This window comes from Stegodyphus dumicola, chromosome X1 (genome assembly GCF_044657685.1).
Source record: "Stegodyphus dumicola isolate Sdum_Otavi_A_Nest chromosome X1, ASM4465768v1".
Classification (NCBI taxonomy): Eukaryota; Metazoa; Arthropoda; class Arachnida; order Araneae; family Eresidae; genus Stegodyphus; species Stegodyphus dumicola.
Genome location: NC_140780.1, coordinates 221,958,663 through 221,979,652, shown reverse-complemented (window position 1 = coordinate 221,979,652; position 20,990 = coordinate 221,958,663).

Sequence of the window (20,990 nt, the reverse complement as noted above, 5' to 3'; positions counted from 1 at the left end):
ATTATACCACACTATTTTTATGACATTTATGCTATATAAGTTGTTATTGTTACCATTTGTTAGTTCAGCGTGAGATTGGAGATATTTCTGAGTTAACTTTCTCTTAAGATGCGTTTTGCATTCCGTTGTGTTTAACGTTCTTATTAGATTGAAGCATAACTACTGATTATACTTAGTGATATTCTAAACATTTGTACGAGTATTTCTGTGGAAAATTCCAGAACTTTGAAGTGTTTATGTTGATACAATAACTTTAATTAAGCTATCATCGTATTTGAGTGCAATGACAATCATTTACGAACTATTATCAATCTATTACAAACCCGTACGCACGCAACAATTTTATAATTAATTAATGCATTAAAATTGTTTTGAACGTGTTTTACAAAAGAAAAGCAGGTAAAGAAAAATTCTGCTTGCGTTTTATGAGTTTTTGCAATTTTTCTGGCCACATAAGGTTTTAAAAAAAGGTTTGTAATTTATATTTATATTTACCAATTGAATAAATAGCACTAGGTTTGATTTATATACATATGTGTGTATTGAAATTCAGTAATAAAATTTTAAAGATTTGAAATGATAAAATGTCTATTTAGACAGTTTGTATTCTTTAAACTGCAAATGCAAACTGGGAAACCTTTTGCACTTTTTTCAATTAATCCTTTTACTTAAAGTCCTAAGACATATACAGGTATGGACTAAATGTTTTATTATTTTTACTGCTTATATAAAATTATATACTTTATAGAAACCACGATGGGTTTTGCAAAATACTGAAAGGAAAAAATTATTTGAAATGAAAATGTGACTGAGATCGTATTTGTTTCAAAGATTTTAGATAAAAGTGTATTTTTTCTCAACTAATTCATTAATTGCAAAATCATTCCTTGAAGTTATTAAAAACACTCTAAAAAATACAATAAAAAAACTGGGCGGGGGAAAACATTGAAAATTGTAGGAGAAGAAAGGCATTTTAATTGTAAAATTTTTCTTCAAAAATTTAAATTAAAAAAATACTAGCAAAGACCTTTTTTCGGCTTAAAATTATTTTGTCTCTCAAAACTATTTAATAATATTCATAAAAAGTAGATGAAAATGCTTAATTTTTTTTTAAATCATTCAAAAGGTACCGAGTCCCTTTTCGCGTTGAAGCCGATATGCACTTGTCTTAACTTTAGTTTTAATTTGAACGATATTTCTGGAATACCTAGCATCAGATAACCTTGTCTGTATTTGTCTATAATTTCCGTATCTTGTACAGTTCTATCTAATTTTTGGGGGGATGCTATCACATTCCCAGACATCTGTCAGCGTGATTGTTTCGCTGACAGTCCAGCGAGCAGTAACTAAAATTAAGTGAACCGCGCAGTATAGTACGGGAAATCTCCCCATTTGCCCTGCTCCCGAGAGGTAAGGAACATTCAACCAAGTTATACCTCCAATTCGGCGATGCAGTTAATGCTTGTCCCATGTGAACAGGACACGTTGGGAGAACCGGTTTTCGCTACCGGTCGAATCTGCTCTTGTGAACGGGGCTCAAGTGTTTCAAGACAGCCTTGTGAGGATCCAGCCCTTCCCGTATGGAATGATTATATGGAGTTACAAAATTTGGTGCAACAGGAAGGAGAAGAAAATAATCATACGGATGGGTGGGTCAAAGACTGTTTAGATCATTTAACCTCGAATGAAATTGAACTGTTATGGAATTGCATTTCTGAAATCACATCGGAAATGGGATAAAAACCAAAACAAAAAAAATTTTTTTAATAACAAATTGGAGGAGGGTCATGATGTCAATTAAAAAAAAATAATTTATAGAGTCCAATTTTGGTGGTTCACTTCAGTTTTCCAGCATGAGGTGATCCACGTTTCCCGAAATATGGATCCCATTCCAAGAGAGATTGTGTAGAGCCTTCACTTCAGTTCTTTTTTTTTCGTACCAAGAGGAGAGCGTCCCCAAAGGGCTACCCATGTCCAAAGAGAGAAAGTGTAGAGCGTTCATTTCAGTTTTTTTTTCCAAGTTTAGGGGAGGGAGGTCTCAAAATGACACCCCCCATTTTCAAAGAGAGATGGTGTAGAGCGTTCATTTCTGTTTTTTCCAAAGTTAGGGAGTTTTCAAATGGCTACCCATTTCAGAGAAAGAGAGAAAGAGAGAGAGAGAGAGAATGTGTAGAGCGTTCATTTCAGTTTTCCAAGGTTAGGATGGTGGTGGAGAATCCTCCAAAATGGCTACTCATTTCAAAGCGAGAGAGAGAGAGAGAGAAAAAGCGTAGAGCGTTCATTTCAGTTTTCCAACATTAGAAGGTCCCAAAATACCTTCTGAATTCAAAGAGAGATCGTGTAGAGCGTTCATTTCCAGTTCTCCAAGATCAGAAGAAGAGGGTCCGCTTTTCCCAAAAGGGCTTTCCGTATTCAGAGACAGCGAAATGCAGACTTCAGTTTTCTCCCTCCCCAAGAATAGAGGGTCCCAAAATGGCTTCCCATTTCAAAGAGAGAGGGAGAGGCGTTCATTTCCATTCTCCAAGATAGGGTCGTCTGCATTTTTCCCAAAATGGCTTCCCAATTCAAAGAGAGAGAGAGAGAGAAAGAGTGTGTAGAGCGGTCATGTTCATTCTCGAAGATAGGGTCGTCAGCTTTTTCTCAAAATGTCATCTCCCCATTCAAAAAGAGATCGTGACCAATTTTTTCCAGTTTTTTCCAAGATGGGGGGGAGAAGAAAACCTAGGATGGAATAACACGACACACAGAGAGAAAGAGAAAAAAAACGCCATCTTGTCATTTTCTGATAGGGTACCGTTGTTCGAATACTTTTGTGACCGACTGTACGTAGGCGAATTGGGTGCATAGATCCCCACAGGATGATTACGTATGAATTCCTTACGAACTTTGCAATTATGGTTGGTGCCGCGGCATCCCCAGTCCATGTGTTTGCTATTTAAGTCTCCTCCTACTATAATGTTCATAGAGTTTGGGATAATGCACCTGAAAAGCTCTTCTGATAGCCTGTTAGTCGGTGGGTTGTAAATGGCTGCGAACAAAGTGTCCCCAAATTTGGGTATATGTATGGAAGTGACCACAATTTCGTAACCTTTGCTTCTATCCGTGGAAATGAGAAATGAAGAATATTTACAGTGCACGTATATGGCCACGCCTCCACCTCTGTGATGCAATCTGTCACATCGGCAGGACCTGAAATTGCGAATATTAAGCCTATCAGCCGGTTTGGCATGTGTCTCAGAAATAAGGCATATCTCTATGTCATTATCGTAGATGAAATCCTCGAGTTCATCCTTCTTATCACTAAGATTGTTAGCATTCCAAACTAGCATTTTAATTGGCCTGCTACTGTTGATGTTACTATCCATGATTTGGTAGGGACTTAGTTTGCGCGTTGAAACTGCCAGTGGCGGTACTATAAGTTAAGTTTGATTGTAGTATTCCCGATGCTTTAATGGCTTCGACAAGATTTTTAACGCCTTCGAAAATGGTCCATGCTTCATTCAGTGTGTTATTGTTGAAACTCTGACCTAAGGCTCCTCTAAACCAGGCTGAATCACCAACTTTTCTCTCTTGGCGCGTTTATCGCACACGCTGGCTGAATGTCTGCTGTTCTTTTAAAGATTTATTTTATAGACGCGCGGCATTCAGCGCATATAAACTTTTCGGATAATTTATTAATTCTCGAATAGTATATAGACGTTTTCACCTAAATAAAAATTTCGCGTATATTTTGTAAACATATTCAAAATAACTTATTCTTTAGATGTTTCAGTTTCGTTAGCAGACTATAATAAATAAGATATGAATAAAAACTTTCAATAGTGTCAAATGGGGAAATAGTTAAAGCGTAGAGTGTGCAAATAACTTTATCTTAATGACATTTTAACAAAAATTCCCATAAAAACACTGTAAGTTCATACTAAAAAAATAACTTAAGAATATGTTGTCATTTAAGTCTGAGGTATATGGAAATAATTGTGCAAGATTCTGAAGAAACACTTTCTTTTAAATATGTGAAATATTTCATAACATATATGGAAGAAGAAAGTACAGCATTCTGTGTTTTGGATGCTTTTCATCAAATGTAATATAAATACGAACTAGAAACCGTAATAAAAAGTCCTTCCTCTTCAATCAGATCACCTTTGTGTTGTATTGTATTTGTAATACTTCTAAAAATCCAATTTTTACCTAAATTAAAAAACAGTTATTCCATAAAAGATAATAACTTTGAACGTATATAGAATGAATTTTGTAATTTGAGTTATGTTACAAAATAATTCATAGTTTATATATTTTATACTAATAATTTAGATAAAACCTGTCCAATTTAAGAATGTGTGTTAATCACATTCTTAAATTGTAAAAGGACAACTTAACCACATGTAATTCATTTCAAAGCATAAAAGAAAGCTTATTTTTTATTTTACACAGCAACAGCATTTTCATGCAGTCAAGTTTTTTTAACTGCTAGTTATTATACATAATACTTAATTTTAAACCCATTCTTATTAGAAAGCATAACTAAGAAACTTCTTTTTAAAGCACCACAGTGATTGCAAAGAATGTCGTTAAATTTACAAAAGTATTGCAAATATATTGAACAGCATTATAACAAGAAAGTACTGTACAAAATATGTAAATTTAGCATAACTTCTTTTTTAGTATTTGCATAGTTTCCTCCAAATGAACCTTAATGGGAAGTTATCTTGCGAAAATTTAAAAGTATTAAAATGGCCTCTATTTAAGATGTCACTGCATTTATAATTATTTTGTTATTGCGAATAGATTATATTATTGCAATTAGATTATGCACTTACAACATAATTGCATAAAGTAATGAAATTAAGAGTTCACAGATACAATGTAATATAATTACAATGCAATTACCTAAATTGTAATTATAATCACTTATTTAATACCACAATATTATTACAATCACAATGTAATTTAAATTGGGTACTATATTTGCATACCCTCCACTCAAAAGGAGGTACTGATAAGCCTGGAAGTTATTATCAACAAAAAGCCTGTTCAGGACAGTTTGATGACAATTTCCACCGGGCGAAAAGTACATTCTTAAGCCCAGGCAAATCATGACAATAAAAATCATTTAGTCTTATGGTTGACTATATTTTAAACCCTAAATTTGAATTCTGTACCAAATTATTTACCTATATTTTAACATACTTTATGAATTATTAGAAGCGATATGGCAAATATCTTCTAAAAATAACTGTAAAATATTTGTATCCATTAATTGATTCAGATACACACTTTTATTATTTAAGTATATCAAAATAACAGTTTCATGTTCCTGAAATACAAAAATTATGGAAAAAGTTAAAGTAATATTCTTAGAAGCATATGATATTAGTCACCAGATGCAAAATTATAGTTAATTTTTTTCCCTAAATACAATTTTATTGCACAGTAGTCAAATGTATAACTTAATAACATGTTATATAAAAAATTAATGATTAACATGTTATATAAAAAATTAAGTTTATCAGAAATAAATTAATTCTGCAAATAAACTTTCTGCACTTGAAAATTTTCTACACCTGAGGGGAGGGAGAGATCTAGTAAAATTAGATTTATTATAACTTCAGTTGGACCAAACACCTTCTCTCTATATATATGCATCACTAAAGAAATAAATAAAATTATCATGCTTAAAAAACAGATATACCATACCAGTTTTTTTCCCCTTGTTACCCTTTACATTGAGAAATAACAAACAGTACAACACTGAAAAATACTATCCTTGAAATTTTGTTTAAATGAAGAAACACACAGCATCTTTTTATTTAAGCATTACACTTCAAAAACAGATACACATACCAATTTATTTTCACTAGCCTTTATACTGATAACATGCCATATAAAACTGAAAAGAATTATCCTTGAAATTTAGATAAAATGAAGTAACACAATGGCAAAATTTATGCACACGGACATCTTTTTTCTATTGCATGTTGTCTGACATGATCCACAAGTGCCTAAAAATGTACCCAAAGAAACGCATTTCAATATTGTAGCGATTTTAGAACAGTCAGGTTTTTATTTAGGTAAATAAAATAAAGGTAAGTGTTAAATTTCACAAATTGAATTTTAAGGTAAGTTCAACTGCTTATCATAACAAAGTAGTTTGCTTAGCAAAGTAGTCCGTTTACAATAGGAAACGATAATCACTTGAGTTCAAACAAAGTTCAAACAGAGGTAGCGGAGAAAACGTCCGGCTACGCTTCTTTGAGAGTTTCTTTTTCCGCTCTTGACAGAGCTTAGTAGCGACTCGGGACGAGCCGTAAAATACACAAGAGAGAAAGGGACTCTCTAAAGCTTACTAGCGACTCGGGAAGAGCCGTAAAATACAAGAGAAAGGCTCTCTCTTCTCTACGCAACGACTGCGTATTCTGCAGACTAAAATCTCTCTAATTATTTTCACTCACTGTTTTTATGTCCAGGTTTTCTGGGCGTGTCTTGTGCGTCTGCTGCTGTGATTCGCTAAACGTCTTTTTCGGAGCATCTCTCCATTGGTTAACAGGCGCTGATTTGTTCTCAGATAGTGTCTTGACAGTCTGAGAAACTGAAATTTTCCGTGGGAAAATTCAGAACGTCTTTTTGGGAGGTCTATCTAAATTATTTCGAGAAACAGGCAGTTGGCGACAGTCTATCGCATACACACAATGGACACTCCACAACCCGTGAGAACTTGTATGAAAGTTTTCTCCTTTCGTAAAAACAATATGCTTTCCGCACTTTGTTGGGGGTCACGTTCGACCTCAAGAATTCGTAAGTGTCATCAGGGTGGTCATCTGGCGCCCATTTGAAGTCTCCTTTTCCCAGGCTTCGTGGGAGCACGTGGGAAAATAGCTGACGACGTTACAGCTATAGATTCCTTCCCCCTTCGGAAGAACTTTTCTCGAGTTGAAACGAAGAGGAAAGTTCTCCTCATCATTTCACTAACTTAAAAAAATGACACGAAATAAACTGTTCTCTCGATAACACTTTCAAACACACCTTTACAGGAACACAGCTACATTGATTAATAACAGTACTAGTAATGTCACTATTGAAAAGTTCACATATAAATCAATAAGGCATTAACTCTAGAGGCGAGAATTAATGGAATTTTTAAAATCAGAATCACACACATATATATATACACATACACATCACAAATATTCTTAACAAAGGGACAAAATGACTGATGATATAGTCTTATATTACACTTTGACTGTATACAAAATACTTATTCAGATAAGAAACTGGCATGATCACCTCTTTACACTCTATGTTTCGCCCGATTCGAAACGACTCAGCCCATCAGCATTTTTATTCAATTTGCCTGGGCGGTAAACTACCTCAAAGTTATAAGGTTGCAACACTAGAGACCACCTCATTAATCTCGGGTTTGAACTTGCGTTTTTGTTTAGCCACACCAGGGGGTTATGATCTGTTTCGATTTTGAACCTTTGCCCATCTAAATAATGATGCAATTTTTTTATGGCAAAAATGATACTCGCGCACTCCTTTTCCGTAGTGCTGTAGTTTTGTTCTGCCTTTGAGAACTTTTTACTTAAATATAAAATCGGATGCTCCTTGTTGAGATCATCTCGTTGCGAAAGAACGACTCCCATTCCAACATCGGAGGAGTCTGTTTGTACAATGAATTCCTTTGTATAGTCAGGTGCGAATAACACAGGTTTTTCGGTTAATAGCCTTTTTAACTCCCGGAAGGCTAGCTCGCATTCTTCAGTCCAGTCTATAGCTCCTTTCTTAGATTTCCCCTTCAGTGAGTTTGTGAGGGGTGCAGCTATTATAGAGTACTTGGGGATGTAATGTCCGTAATATCCCGTTAAACCAAGAAACGCTCTGACTTGAGTCTTTGTTGTGGGTTGAGGAAACTGCAGAATCGCTTCTGTTTTCACTTCCGTAGGCGTTTGGAAACCGTTTCCTACCACATGCCCTAAGTATTTTACATGATTTTGTGCAAACTTGCATTTTGACGATTTAATTTTAAGATTTGCGTGCAATATTCGTAGTAGCACTTGGCCTAAGTGCTTTAAATGCTCACTCCAGTCATTTGAAAATATGGCGATGTCATCTAGATAGGGAATTGCGTATGTTTCGCATCCCTGAAGTATTTCTGCCATTAATTTGCTGAAGAAATACGGAGCGTTTTTAAGCCCGAAGGGCATTCTTAGCGGACGATAAGTGCCAAAGGATGTTACAAACGCGGCAAGACGCTGAGCCTTGGGGCTGAGCGGAATCTGCCAATAACCCTTTGCTGAATCTAATATAGTAATATATTTAGCCGAAGCTACCGTCTCGACCCTTTCTTCAATATTCGGTAACGGGAAAAATTCGGTCCTAATTACCTGATTCAGACGTCTGTAATCAATACAAGGCCGGGGGTCTTTGTTCGGAGCCTCCACCAAAATCATAGGAGAGGTGTAATCCGATTCGCCGATTTCGATTATTTTCATATCCAGCATTCTCCGGATTTCTGACTTTAAAATATCATTTCTCCTAGGTGATGTGCGGTATGGCTTCGATCTCACGGGCTGATTATTGATTAATTCGATGTCGTGAACTACTAAATCGGTTATCCCAGGTTCGTTAGAGAACACTGACATGTATGTATTTAGCAAAGTCTGCAACTGAGCTATCTGTTCAGAACTCAACCTTTCTTCTAGTTTACTCTCCCGAGTTATATCTTCAAAGTCGTACACATTTGGATCAGCAGTGAAGTATGGAATATCAACTTCCGGTTCTAAACCTTTATCATCAACCTCTTGCAATAGTAGATTAATTGTCTCCGGCCGCTGATGGTACGGCTTCAGCATATTAACATGATATATCTGAGAACGCTCTTTTTTTCCCGGTAATTTCACTACGTAATTAGTCTCTGAGAGTTGACTCTCAATAATACCAGGGCCGAACCATTGAACTGATAATCGATTTGCTTTCGAGGGGGCAACGACTAACACACAGTCCCCTTCTTTAAATTGTCTCTTAACTGCTTTCTTATCATACCAGAGTTTACGTTTTCCCTGCAACTCTCCTAACCTTTCAAAAGCTAGATCTTGGCGCCTTTTCAGTCTATTTATTAACGAGAGAACATAATCCGTAACAGTGACATTCTCCTCTTGGGGCTCAACCCAGTGTTCATACAATAGTGTTTCTGGGGTCCTTAGGTTCTTACCATGGAATAATTCGGCGGGACTAAATCCCATACTTTCGTGTGTAACCGTACGCAATGCTAGCAGAACAGATGGGAGATGTTTCTCCCACTCCGATCCGGCCTCTAAACACAGCACTCGCAAGAGTCTCTTGATTGTGCGGTGAAGTCTCTCTACGGGGTTCGACTGCGGGTGATAAACAGAGCTGTGAGTCACTTTGATACCAAATTTTGTGAAAAACTCGGTTGTTAGGTTGCTCGTGAAGGAAGTTCCCTGATCACATTGGACCTCTTTGGGATACCCCATTCTGCTAAAAATTTTCATCAACGCGTCCGTTACCGTCACGGAACTGATATCTGCAACGGGGACTGCATCAGGATATTTGGAGGACATACAGATGGCAGTTATGATATATTTATTTCCGTTCGGAGTAACTGGTAGGGGTCCGCAAGCATCGATATTGATTTTAGAAAAAATCTCAGTTATAATGGGTACTAATTTCATAGGTGCCTTTTTCTTTTCTCCGGGTTTTCCCACCTTTTGACACGGGTCACACGTGCGAACATGCTCTTCTATCTCTTTAAAGCAACCTGGCCAATAAAAATACCTTAAAAGTTTATCTTTCGTTTTCGTAACCCCTAAATGTGCTGCAGCCTTTCCTTCATGGCACAAAACCTTTACTTTTTCCCGCAGCTTTTCAGGAATGATTAGCTGTTTTCTTTTATTCTCATGGTGATCTTCGGAAATTCGAAAAAACAAACCGTCTTCTCGGACAAACTCCCGTTTTCCAGAGGTCCTTTGTTCTTGTTCTTAAGCCTTCGGAGATCGCTTAAGGTATTGCACTCGTCTTGAGCCTTGATAAAATCTTCTTTTGTCACTACTAATAGAGTATTCATCGGCTCGTCATTCGACCGGGGGGGTAAGTAGTTTTCTCCTTCTGCGCATCCCGCGCTGACCCTTCTAACGGGGGAAATTTCACCCTCCTCCTCGTCATTAATTCGACCCGCGGGGCGCTCAACTTCGTTGTTCTCTGGACCTTGGCTAGGGGAATTTTCTTTCCTGCTGCAAGCTTTCGTTTGACTGCGAGTCATAACAGCATTGATTTTATGGGGCTGCATTTTATTCTGTTCTATCAATCGGGCTGTTCGATTTCCCAGCAGATAATATTCTTGATTCAGGTCAGAGCTAATCACTGCGGCTTTAGTAATGACTTTCCCAAAGTCCTCTCCCTTTAATTCAATTCGAGCCAAGGGTAAACACAAGGAATGTAAATCTAGCGGCTGCTTAACCCACACTGTCTCTCCTAGAAGCATCTGATGTGTTACTTGGTCCCATCTGATCAGATCGATAGTGGAGCCAGTATCTCGGAGTACAGGCATTTCTCGATTATTTACTCTCGCTATACTCATATAGGGAGCTAGCCATGTATCTGGAGATTCTGAAGTGCCTAGTTTGTTTACAGCTTCAGCGGCCTCTTGTCTTTTTAACCGAGGACACTGAGGTCGGAGATGACTATCTGAATTACATTCATAACATCTAGGTATTCTCCGTTGTTCGAAAACACTTGACTTCCATTTCTCCCCAGTTTTTTCTTTCGAAACATTATCATGGCGACGTCCTCGATCTGAAAATTCTCTTTTTTTCCTTTCGTTAATATTTGAATCCTGTTCGGTATTTTTAGTAAAACCTGTTGGTTTTTTTACGGACTTTCGTACTGCTTCATATTCATCTAATTTCTTCACTAGTTCGGCAGAAGATATTATACTCGGCCACTCATCCACGAAGTGTTCGCGAATTTCGCTGTTTACTCGACGTTTAATTTGATCCGTCAACATTAAGTCTTTTAGCGCATCGAAATCTCGTACGTCTACTCCGTTTAACCATTCATCTAGATAGTTTTTTAACTCAAAAGCAAAGTCTTTATATAAACTACCCGCACGACGCTGGTGTTGAACTAATTTGACGCGGAACGCCTCTGGGTTCAACTTAAACCGCTGCAAAAGAATTTTCTTTACGTAGGAGTAATTATCTAGCTCCTGTTCCGGCTCTCGTAGAATAATAGAAACAATGTCCATTGGCAATAGAGCCATCAAATGTGACACCCAGTCTCCTTCCTCTACCTTCGCTTTGCGAGCCTGACGCTCAAACATCGCTAAGTAAAGCGAAATATCCGATGATTCGGGATTATATCTCTGCACTAAATTTTGCAAATCTCTCATAGATCTCGGAATATTATTTTGAGAATTTTCTCTGCCATTATTGGCGTTTGTCAACCTTAGACGTTCTAATTCAAATTCTCTCTCCCTTTCCCTTTCAACTTTACGCTCTTCGGCTTCTTCGAGTCTATGTTGTTCGATTCGCACTTCGATAATCGACTCTAGTGTTGCCTCGACGAATTTTTCGTCATACTGAGGGCTCTGTACAATGAGGTTTTTAAGATCTTGTATTTTTGCATTTGGGGAAACTTCTAGACCTAATTCTACAGACAGATTTATGAGGTCTTGCTTTCTACCCTTGCCAAGATATGACATTTTGCCAGTGACAAAATTTTAAAATGATACAATAAAATAAAACTAAAGGTACCAGTTTGTCTACTCTGAAAGTTTCACACTATCCAGAAATACTACAGTAAAACAACATAGCAATGCAATTTATGGTATGTATGACATAAAATACGTACCATTAGCAACATAGGAAAAAAAATTAAAGTAAATTAAGCATTTCTTAAATAATCTGTTGCAGCTTAACACATAACCATACTTAATGCAGTATATAAAAAAAATTGCTAAATACTTATTGGCAAAGAATATTAGTCACAAAGAGCATGTGACTCATTTTACAACTGATGCGTGCTTTCTAAAGGTTGAAAATACTATTATAAAATTCTCTACTCATCAAAAACAAAACATTTACGAGTAACCATTTAAACATATAATTTCGATACACAAAAGACAAACTCCATTAAAATGCCTCTTTAAAAAGATAATGCCATATCAACTTACCCATTGCAGACAAAAAAATAACAGCTCTTCTTTCCTTTCTTTTCTATTTGCACACGCGATTCAATGACCGAAGAAGGAAACCAATTGAACAATAGTCGACTGGGCGATTCTTCTTTCACTAAACACCAAAAGCACTTTCACTGCACAGAGGGTGGTAAACACCAAACGCGAATTCACAACACTTCACTCTTGTCTGGACTTCTTATGTCTTGTCTTTACACCCGAGGGAGAATTTTACTTCACACTCTTTCCCAGGCACTTCCGGAACTAGTCTTTGTAGTACTTGATTCTTCACGAACGCTTCTCATCGATAATCCCTTTTCAGCTGCTGGTTAAACTCTCCAATCTTTACTGCGAAAGAATTCTTTTCCACTGCTAGAATCGGCTGATTCTGAATGAAGATAAGAACCGGGACGGTTCTCCAAAACGATCACGTCTTTGTTTGTCTATTGGGTTTTTACGATCCCACCGCTGCCACCAATTAACACATACCTTCTAGCTGTAGCGATTTTAGAACAGTCAGGTTTTATTTAGGTAAATAAAATAAAGGTAAGTGTTAAATTTCACAAATTGAATTTTAAGGTAAGTTCAACTGCTTATCATAACAAAGTAGTTTGCTTAGCAAAGTAGTCCGTTTACAATACGAAACGATAATTACTTGAGTTCAAACAAAGTTCAAACAGAGGTAGCGGAGAAAAAGTCCGGCTACGCTTCTTTGAGAGTTTCTTTTTCCGCTCTTGACAGAGCTTAGTAGCGACTCGGGACGAGCCGTAAAATACACAAGAGAGAAAGGGGCTCTCTAAAGCTTACTAGCGACTCGGGAAGAGCCGTAAAATACAAGAGAAAGACTCTCTCTTCTCTACGAAACGACTGCGTATTCTGCAGACTAAAATTCTCTAATTATTTTCACTCCCTGTTTTTATGTCCAGGTTTTCTGGGCGTGTCTTGTGCGTCTGCTGCAGTGATTTGCTAAACGTCTTTTTCGGAGCATCTCTCCATTGGTTAACAGGCGCTGATTTGTTCTCAGATACTGTCTTGACAGCCTGAGAAACTGAAATTTTCCGTGGGAAAATTCAGAACGTCTTTTTGGGAGGTCTATCTAAATTATTTCGAGAAACAGGCAGTTGGCGACAGTCTATCGCATACACACAATGGACACTCCACAACCCGTGAGAACTTGTATGAAAGTTTTCTCCTTTCGTAAAAACAATATGCTTTCCGCACTTTGTTGGGGGTCACGTTCGACCTCAAGAATTCGTAAGTGTCATCAGGGTGGTCATCTGGCGCCCATTTGAAGTCTCCTTTTCCCAGACTTCGTGGGAGCCCGTGGGAAAATAACTGACGACGTTACAATATTAACAAAAAATTGTTTACAGATTAAAATTCATTCATTTCATACCAGTATTATAAAGATCATGCATGAAACAAATCTGCTTTCCCATACTTTTAAGTAAAACTTTTATACTGGAAAATAGACTATATTTCTATATATTAGAAACAAGAAAATACTAATTTGAATGTTCTGCATTCATTTCTAAATCTTTACTCCATTGCCAAATTGTATAATACTGTGATTATAAATAAACTCACACAATCCTTGCAATTATTGAAGTCAGATTATATATATTTTGTCTCACACTATTCAATTTATTCTATTGACTTCAGATGTCAATGTCAAAATTCTGGAAGTTATTTTAACCAAGAAACAGTAGTGGGCACCGTGCATAAACAACTTATCTAACTTTTTAACAATAGTGATTATAAAATAAAGAAAAAATTATATATCATTACAACGATATTGCAACTATAGTATAATGTTACATATATCTTTAGCAAACATTCAGATTTTATCTTGACTTTCCAAATTATTATTTATATTTTAATAAATTTCAATATGCTAATGATTTTCATGTTACATTAGTATAAATTCCACAATTAGCACAGGAAAACAAAATCCGCGCTTTATATTAGAAGAGAAATTTCTTTTCCACATTCAAAACATCTACATTGGCGATGTTTGGCGACGGGTACATTAACCCTAGACTAATTTAATTATAGCTATTATTACAGAAATTAGCAGATACTCAGGTTATTGTACACAAGAATTTCACTTTACTTGCACATTATAAACATCAGAGAAGATATAAACTCTAAATGAAGGCGTAATTAACATTATACTTACTAAGCAAAGTTCAGCGCCTGGACCAGGTTTCCAATTGTCTCTTCGGCAATTATTTACCCATATTTTTCTTCTTTCTTCATTTTTAGGAAATTTTACCAATGTATGACCTTTCCGTGAATGATTTGAACAAGTAATAGCTGTACATCTGCCCATTTTACACAAAAAAAAACACAAAAAATTGTTGCACCGTAACTACACAGCCGCCATTAAATCTCCCACTTGAGAGCGCGAATGCCTGATGATTCAGCCTGGTATATAGGAGCCTTACTCTGACCGCTAGCAGCAGCCGCATAAGTGTTGTTTGTGATAACCCTGTCGTTAAACGTTTTAGTGGGTGGGCTTTTCGAATCTGTTTTAGGAAAGTTCGGGCAACCCCTGTAGTTGCTTGTATGTTCTAATTGGCAATTAATGCATTTGGGTTTCTCCTCACGTGGTTTAGGGCAATCTCTCGATAAATGATCGCCAGCACATTTCATGCATTTCGGGTCATGCCTACACCCTGCCTGAGCATGAGGAAATGCCTGACACCGAAAGCACTGCACTGGCCCTTTTCTACCTTTGTAGGCTTCAACCTTAACAATGAGACAACATAACTTCACTATGTTGTGAATTCCTCTTACCTTTTCATTTCTGCTTAGGATAACTAAGAATAAAGGCTGATTGTATTTTTCACCATTTCGGCGTCTGACTAGTTGTGTAACTTTTCTACCGGAAAGCCTCTATCAACTAACTCTTCCGCGATCTCTGTGAGTGGAGTGTCGATTGGTAGGCTGTGTACTACAACCTTAACTTTCTTATTCTCAGGCAGTACCGTCAAAATTTTGTACACTGATGGTGTGATCACCGAGGCAAGCGGCAGCACGATCGCTGCGCTCCGTAAAAAAGTGAAAAATTTTCCTTTCCTCTTGGTGATTATCAATTAAATTTCTTTGAAAAATGTTTATTTTTCCCCTACAAAACCTATATCATTCCAATGAATTTCGGCTCCGATGTTGACGAGAATAAAACAGCGGACAATGTAAGGATATACTCCAAAAGCCTGGAATTTTAAGATAAGTACTTTTCTTTCATCTAAACTAAATCAAATTTCTATAAATAAGTGCCTTTAAATCAATAAATCTTAATTTTTCATCAGTTTAAAGCATTAAAAAATACTTGAAATTGCCACTGCTTGTGGCTTCCTTTGTGTATCAACTCGAAACAGACGCCAGCGTTATCAGTTCACGTCTGTCAACACTTACAAAGCCCTTAAAGAATCTCGAGAGAGGGAAAATTTGGGGATGAGAGGGATAATTTGGGCATCGCGCTATTTCCCTCTCGGATCTTCTGGATTCTCTTTTCTTTCTAGATCGCTTGAATATAGTTTCGCCTTTAAATAATATTATACCTCACCGATTTTTTTCTCATACTGTTCTTTGCTATCTGTTAAATGTCCATATGTAAGGGATGGTTTATTCTTCACCGCCTTAAATGAATTTTTAGAACTACGAGCTTATACAAATAACAGTGTGCCTCATTGTGTTATATTAACATTATTTAACTAGTAATAAATTATGATAGTAAAATAATTAATCTTGTAATAAATTATGATAGTTAAATTAATAAATACTGTTTAATTTGTGTTTTTAATACATATACTCAGTAATTTACACACACACATATATATATATATATATACATATGTATTTTATTTTATTTATTTATTTATTTATTTATTTATTTTGGGTGTATGCGGTTGTGGTCTTGTATTGTATATGGTTCTATGTTGTTAATCTGCTGCTGCTTTTTGAAAAATGTATGAAAATGTTGAGAATGAAAGTAGCATAAGTTACTTTGGTTAAATTAATATATACTTTTGTTTGATGACTTTTGTTGATATATCAGGATGCAAGCGTACATATTACTTTATATTCCATGCTAAATACCTTGATACGAAGCATTTTAACACCGTCAATATTTGTTTTTTCCCCAGTAACACATCTATTCACCATTACCAAACACACTCACTACACAAACACACCTGTGAGACACTATTTATTGTAAATGAAGACAGTTTCTTCTCCTTTTAACTACACTCATGGACACAATCGTATTTTAGGATATTTTCTACTTCTTTTCCTTTTCTTTCTATAGGCCCCCCCCTCCTTTTTTTTTCTTTTTCCCTCTTTTATTTTTGGGCCATTTATTTTAAATTTTATTTTGTCCCATCTTTTCTTCCTGGCCTTTTGAACTCGTACAAGATGTGTGAAGTTCCTTTTTACTCTCCTCAAATACGAAATTGCCCCTCTTTCTATATACCTTTCCTTCGCACCTATGCTTGATTTTTCGCCCATCGGTGCAGAAAGACTTAGCGGGTGCAAAACAAGACATCTGTCTACTTTGTCTGTCTGTCAAAATTTTGTACGGTTTGTGTTTGGGATCACGAAAGCTGGAGGCAGTGTCTAGACATAGCTCCGAAATTTTTTAAATAACTGTTTCAGTAAATATTTTCAACTCTCTAAAAAAGTTTAATTCACCTTTCCTATGCAATGTCTCATTCATCAAATTGAAAAAGGAAACTTCGCTTCTTCGAAACTTCAGATGTTTTGTTAGCTGTTTACTATCAACACGCGAAATCCAAAAAGAGGCCCTGACACGGAATATTCAGATAAGTAACATTCTGTTCTTTATACAATATATGTTTCTCTATGACTAGAGTGCAATTAAATTTCTTTATTTATTATTTTTCATAAGATTCTAGCATTATACAATAGTTAGTAATAGTAGCAAGTCATGTGGTTCTTTTCTTCGTAACTATTCCGTAGAGACGCCACATTCCTTATCAGTAGTCCGTTCTTATCAGCAATTCACACCCTTCGGAGGCCACCCCTCTCCGTGCTTAGGAATTTCTTGAGAGGGAAAAAATGGGGATCTCTTGACCATCGATGAGTATAGATTGTGATTTTTGTAACTAAGATCCCCGACCTTTTTTTTTTTCAGGTATCAAACTTGGAATTATGATCAAATATAAATACAGGGTGACGGAATTTATTAAACTTGTACTATAATAAATTACAACTGTTAAATTAATAAATTAATTTTATATTTAACTAATATTTGAGAAAAATAACTGTATAATTTATTTTTGTTGATATGCTCTCACACTGTGTATGGATTTATGATTTTGTCAATTACTGTTTTTCTGAAATATACATGAATTTTTTGGGAACAGCAATAGTTAATGTTACTTTAGTTAAAATATTATGTACATCTGTGATGATATATGTCTTTTCTAGTTAGGTCTCAAGATAAGGGCATACACATTACCATGTAGGGATTCATTCATTAAATTTTTTTTTATTAAACTTAGCTAAAGTTTGCTTCTTAAAGAGACTAATTTTTGCAGATGAACTCCTTAACTACACTCATGGACACAATCGTATTTTAGGATATTTTCTACTTCTTTTCCTTTTCTTTCTTTAGGCCCTTTCTTTTTTTTCCCCTCTATTATTTTTGGGCCATTTATTTTAAATTTTATTTTGTCCCATCTTTTCTTTCTGGCCTTTTGAACTCGTAAAAAATGTACGAAGTTCCTTTTTACTCTCCTCAAATACGAAATTGCCTCCCTTTCTATATACCTTTCCTTCGCACCTATGCTTGATTTTTCGCCCATCGGTGCAGAAAGACTTAGCGGGTGCCAAACAAGACATCTGTCTACTTTGTCTGTCTGTCTGTCTGTCTGTCAAAATTTTGTACGTTTGTATGCCATCTAATTTTAATTCGTAGTGATCCTATGCTTTCATATTACCAGATTTGAGCGTAATACCTGCTTCCCTTATCATTTCCCTGTATTTGGACCATGAATACTTGCCATTTTGAATAATGATAGGCGGGGCTTTGGTACAGTCGGTCACAAAAGAATTCGAACACCGGTACCCATTCAGAAAATTTACTTTTCCGTTAAGAAACAAAATGGTGGCTTGTGTCAATCTTGGTTCGATCAGAACACCAAAGGATGGCTGACGTCCATCCTGGCTATGTGTCGAAAAAAAAAATACACGAGCTAACTGGGTGAGCTTAAGGCTCCTATATACCTATATTAGAGGAGCCTTAGGTGAGCTGGGAAACAACATAGCTGCTCCAGAGATCCAGGTTTGCGCGCAGAGAAAAACGCAAACGGTCGCTGTGGCCCGACTTGGTTGGTGAAGAGCGAAAAAACAAAAGGGTCTCAAGACTCTGTCTCAGTTGGATGGGAGAAACAAAAGGATGGTTCATGTCAAATTCGGCTAGGTGTCGGAAAAAAATACAACATGACATATCTGAGTGAGCTATGAAACAAAATGGCTGCTCAAGGGATCGAGGTTTGCGTGCAGAGAAAGAAAAAACGCAAACGGTCGCTCCGCCTCGTCTCGGTTCTCGAAGAGAGAAAGAACAGAATTGTCTCACTCATCCATCTTAGTTTGATGGGAAAACAAAAGGATGGCTCACGTCAAATTTGTCTAGGTGTAGGAAAAAAATACAACATGACCCATCTGGGTGAGATGCGACACAAAATGGCTGCTCAAGCGATCAAGGTTTAAGAGCAGAGAAAAAAACAAACGGTCGCTGTGGCCCGACTTTGTTGGTGAAGAGCGAAAAAACAAAAGGGTCTCAAGACTCTATCTCAGTTGGATGGGAAAAACAAAAGGATGGTTCATGTCAAATTCGGCTAGGTGTAGGAAAAAATACAACACGACCTATCTGAGTGAGCTGGGAAACAAAATGGCTGCTCAAGTGATTGAGGTTTACTCTCAGAGAAAAAAAACACAAACGGTCGCTACGCCCCATCTCGGTTCGCGAAGAGAGAAAGAACACAATGGTCTCACTCATCCATCTTAGTTCGATGGGAAAATAAAAGGGTGGCTCACGTCAAATTTGTCTGGGTGTAGGAAAAAAAATACAACATGACCTATCTGGGTGAGATGCGACACAAAATGACTGATCAAACGATCCAGGTTTGCGTGCAGAGAAAAAAACCAAACGGTCCCTGCGTCCCATATTGGCTCGCGTAGAGAGGAAGAACACAACGGTCTCTTCAGAAAGTCTTCATTGGATGGGAAACAAAATAGCTGCTCCCATGATCAAGGTTTGAGATGAGAAATAAAAGGGTGGTTCTCAGACTATCGAAGTTTAAGAGCACGAAATGGTTCGAGTTGAATGAGCTTTCGTGAGACTAGAAAAATAGTTTAGCTTATTGGTCAAAATGTCCCGTTCATTACATCTTACACTTCTTTGACAAAGTGCTTCGAAATATGAAAAAGAAATATCCAGCTCGTGTAAAGTTCAGAAATTGCAAAACATTCCCAAAGAATTCCTTTACTTGAGAAAGAACATCCTGTGTCTAGATGAGGTAGAGGTACAGACAGAAAGCATGTTGCATCTTCAAGAGCCAGCACTGTTCTGGTATTGGTATAAATTGAGGTATCTATGAGTATATAGTCCTGGGGACTCTTACTCAGAAATTATTTACCCTGCGGGGTACGTCTTAGTGAGAAGTAAATCCACTTTGTTTAAAGTGGAAAGTTTCTGGTGAAAACATCGTCGCATGGGTGTCGCTATCTATTGGAACAATTGTTCTGAACAGAAACGTGGAATGTCTTTATAGATAAGCGAGGAAGTGAAAGTGAAAGTGAAAGTAAAAAATCAAATCGTCTTGACTGTCGAGTGGGTGTCGAGTGTAGAGCAGAATATATGAAAGCTACGAGTGGGGTTAGAACCGGCGATCTGAGAATTTTTCCGCGCTCGTTGCTGCTGAGATGTGGTTTCTCTGGGGGATTATGCACAATTTTTTGGTACACCATGCTCACATACAAATTGTACAGGCGATGTCACCAAGCACTAGGTTCTGTAACCCTACGTTTCCTGTTTTAACCAATCGGAGCAAACAACAGTAGAAACCGTCTGTAGGCGTCTGTAGGCACAAGCATGTTTCAATTTATGCGCAGAAATTTATTGAGCGTAAGGGGCGTATATTTGATGTGACATTATCTTACACGTAGTTCGGATGTCATGTGACCTCCCTATGCATTTGGGGATTTAGCGCTGACCCAAAAGAATAATCTATATGCAGGGGGGGCCAAGAGCGATGCGCAGTGCAGGGAGAAAGTTATGCCACATGCGCATGACGTCATGTGGGTGACAGCGTTAGTTCTTGGCGTTTGTTTACTTTCGTTGCATCAACAGTTTGATTTGATTTGTGTTGATAATTTGCTATTATACCTAGGCGGAAGTGGCAAATTGTGCTATAGCGTTGTGTCAGAATTATACACGTTAATACGTTTTTTGGCGGAAAACACTCTTTACAACCAGATAAAATAACTATTTTTTTTAATGAATTTATGTAATTTTCATACATAAATGTAATGTAATTTTACATTTATTTTTCATTTTACTGCTATTTTACATTTAAATTGAAAAATTTCTCATTTTAAGTCATTTTTTTATCATAATCTTCATTTTGTGTATGAGACTTACATCGTAGTGAGATATTTAAACTCAGTGTCATGTTTACCAATACTGAGTACCTGAATGATTAGTTAATAAATTCGCGTATCCAACTTCATTCACATGTTTTGGTTACTTTCTTTACATCCCAAACGT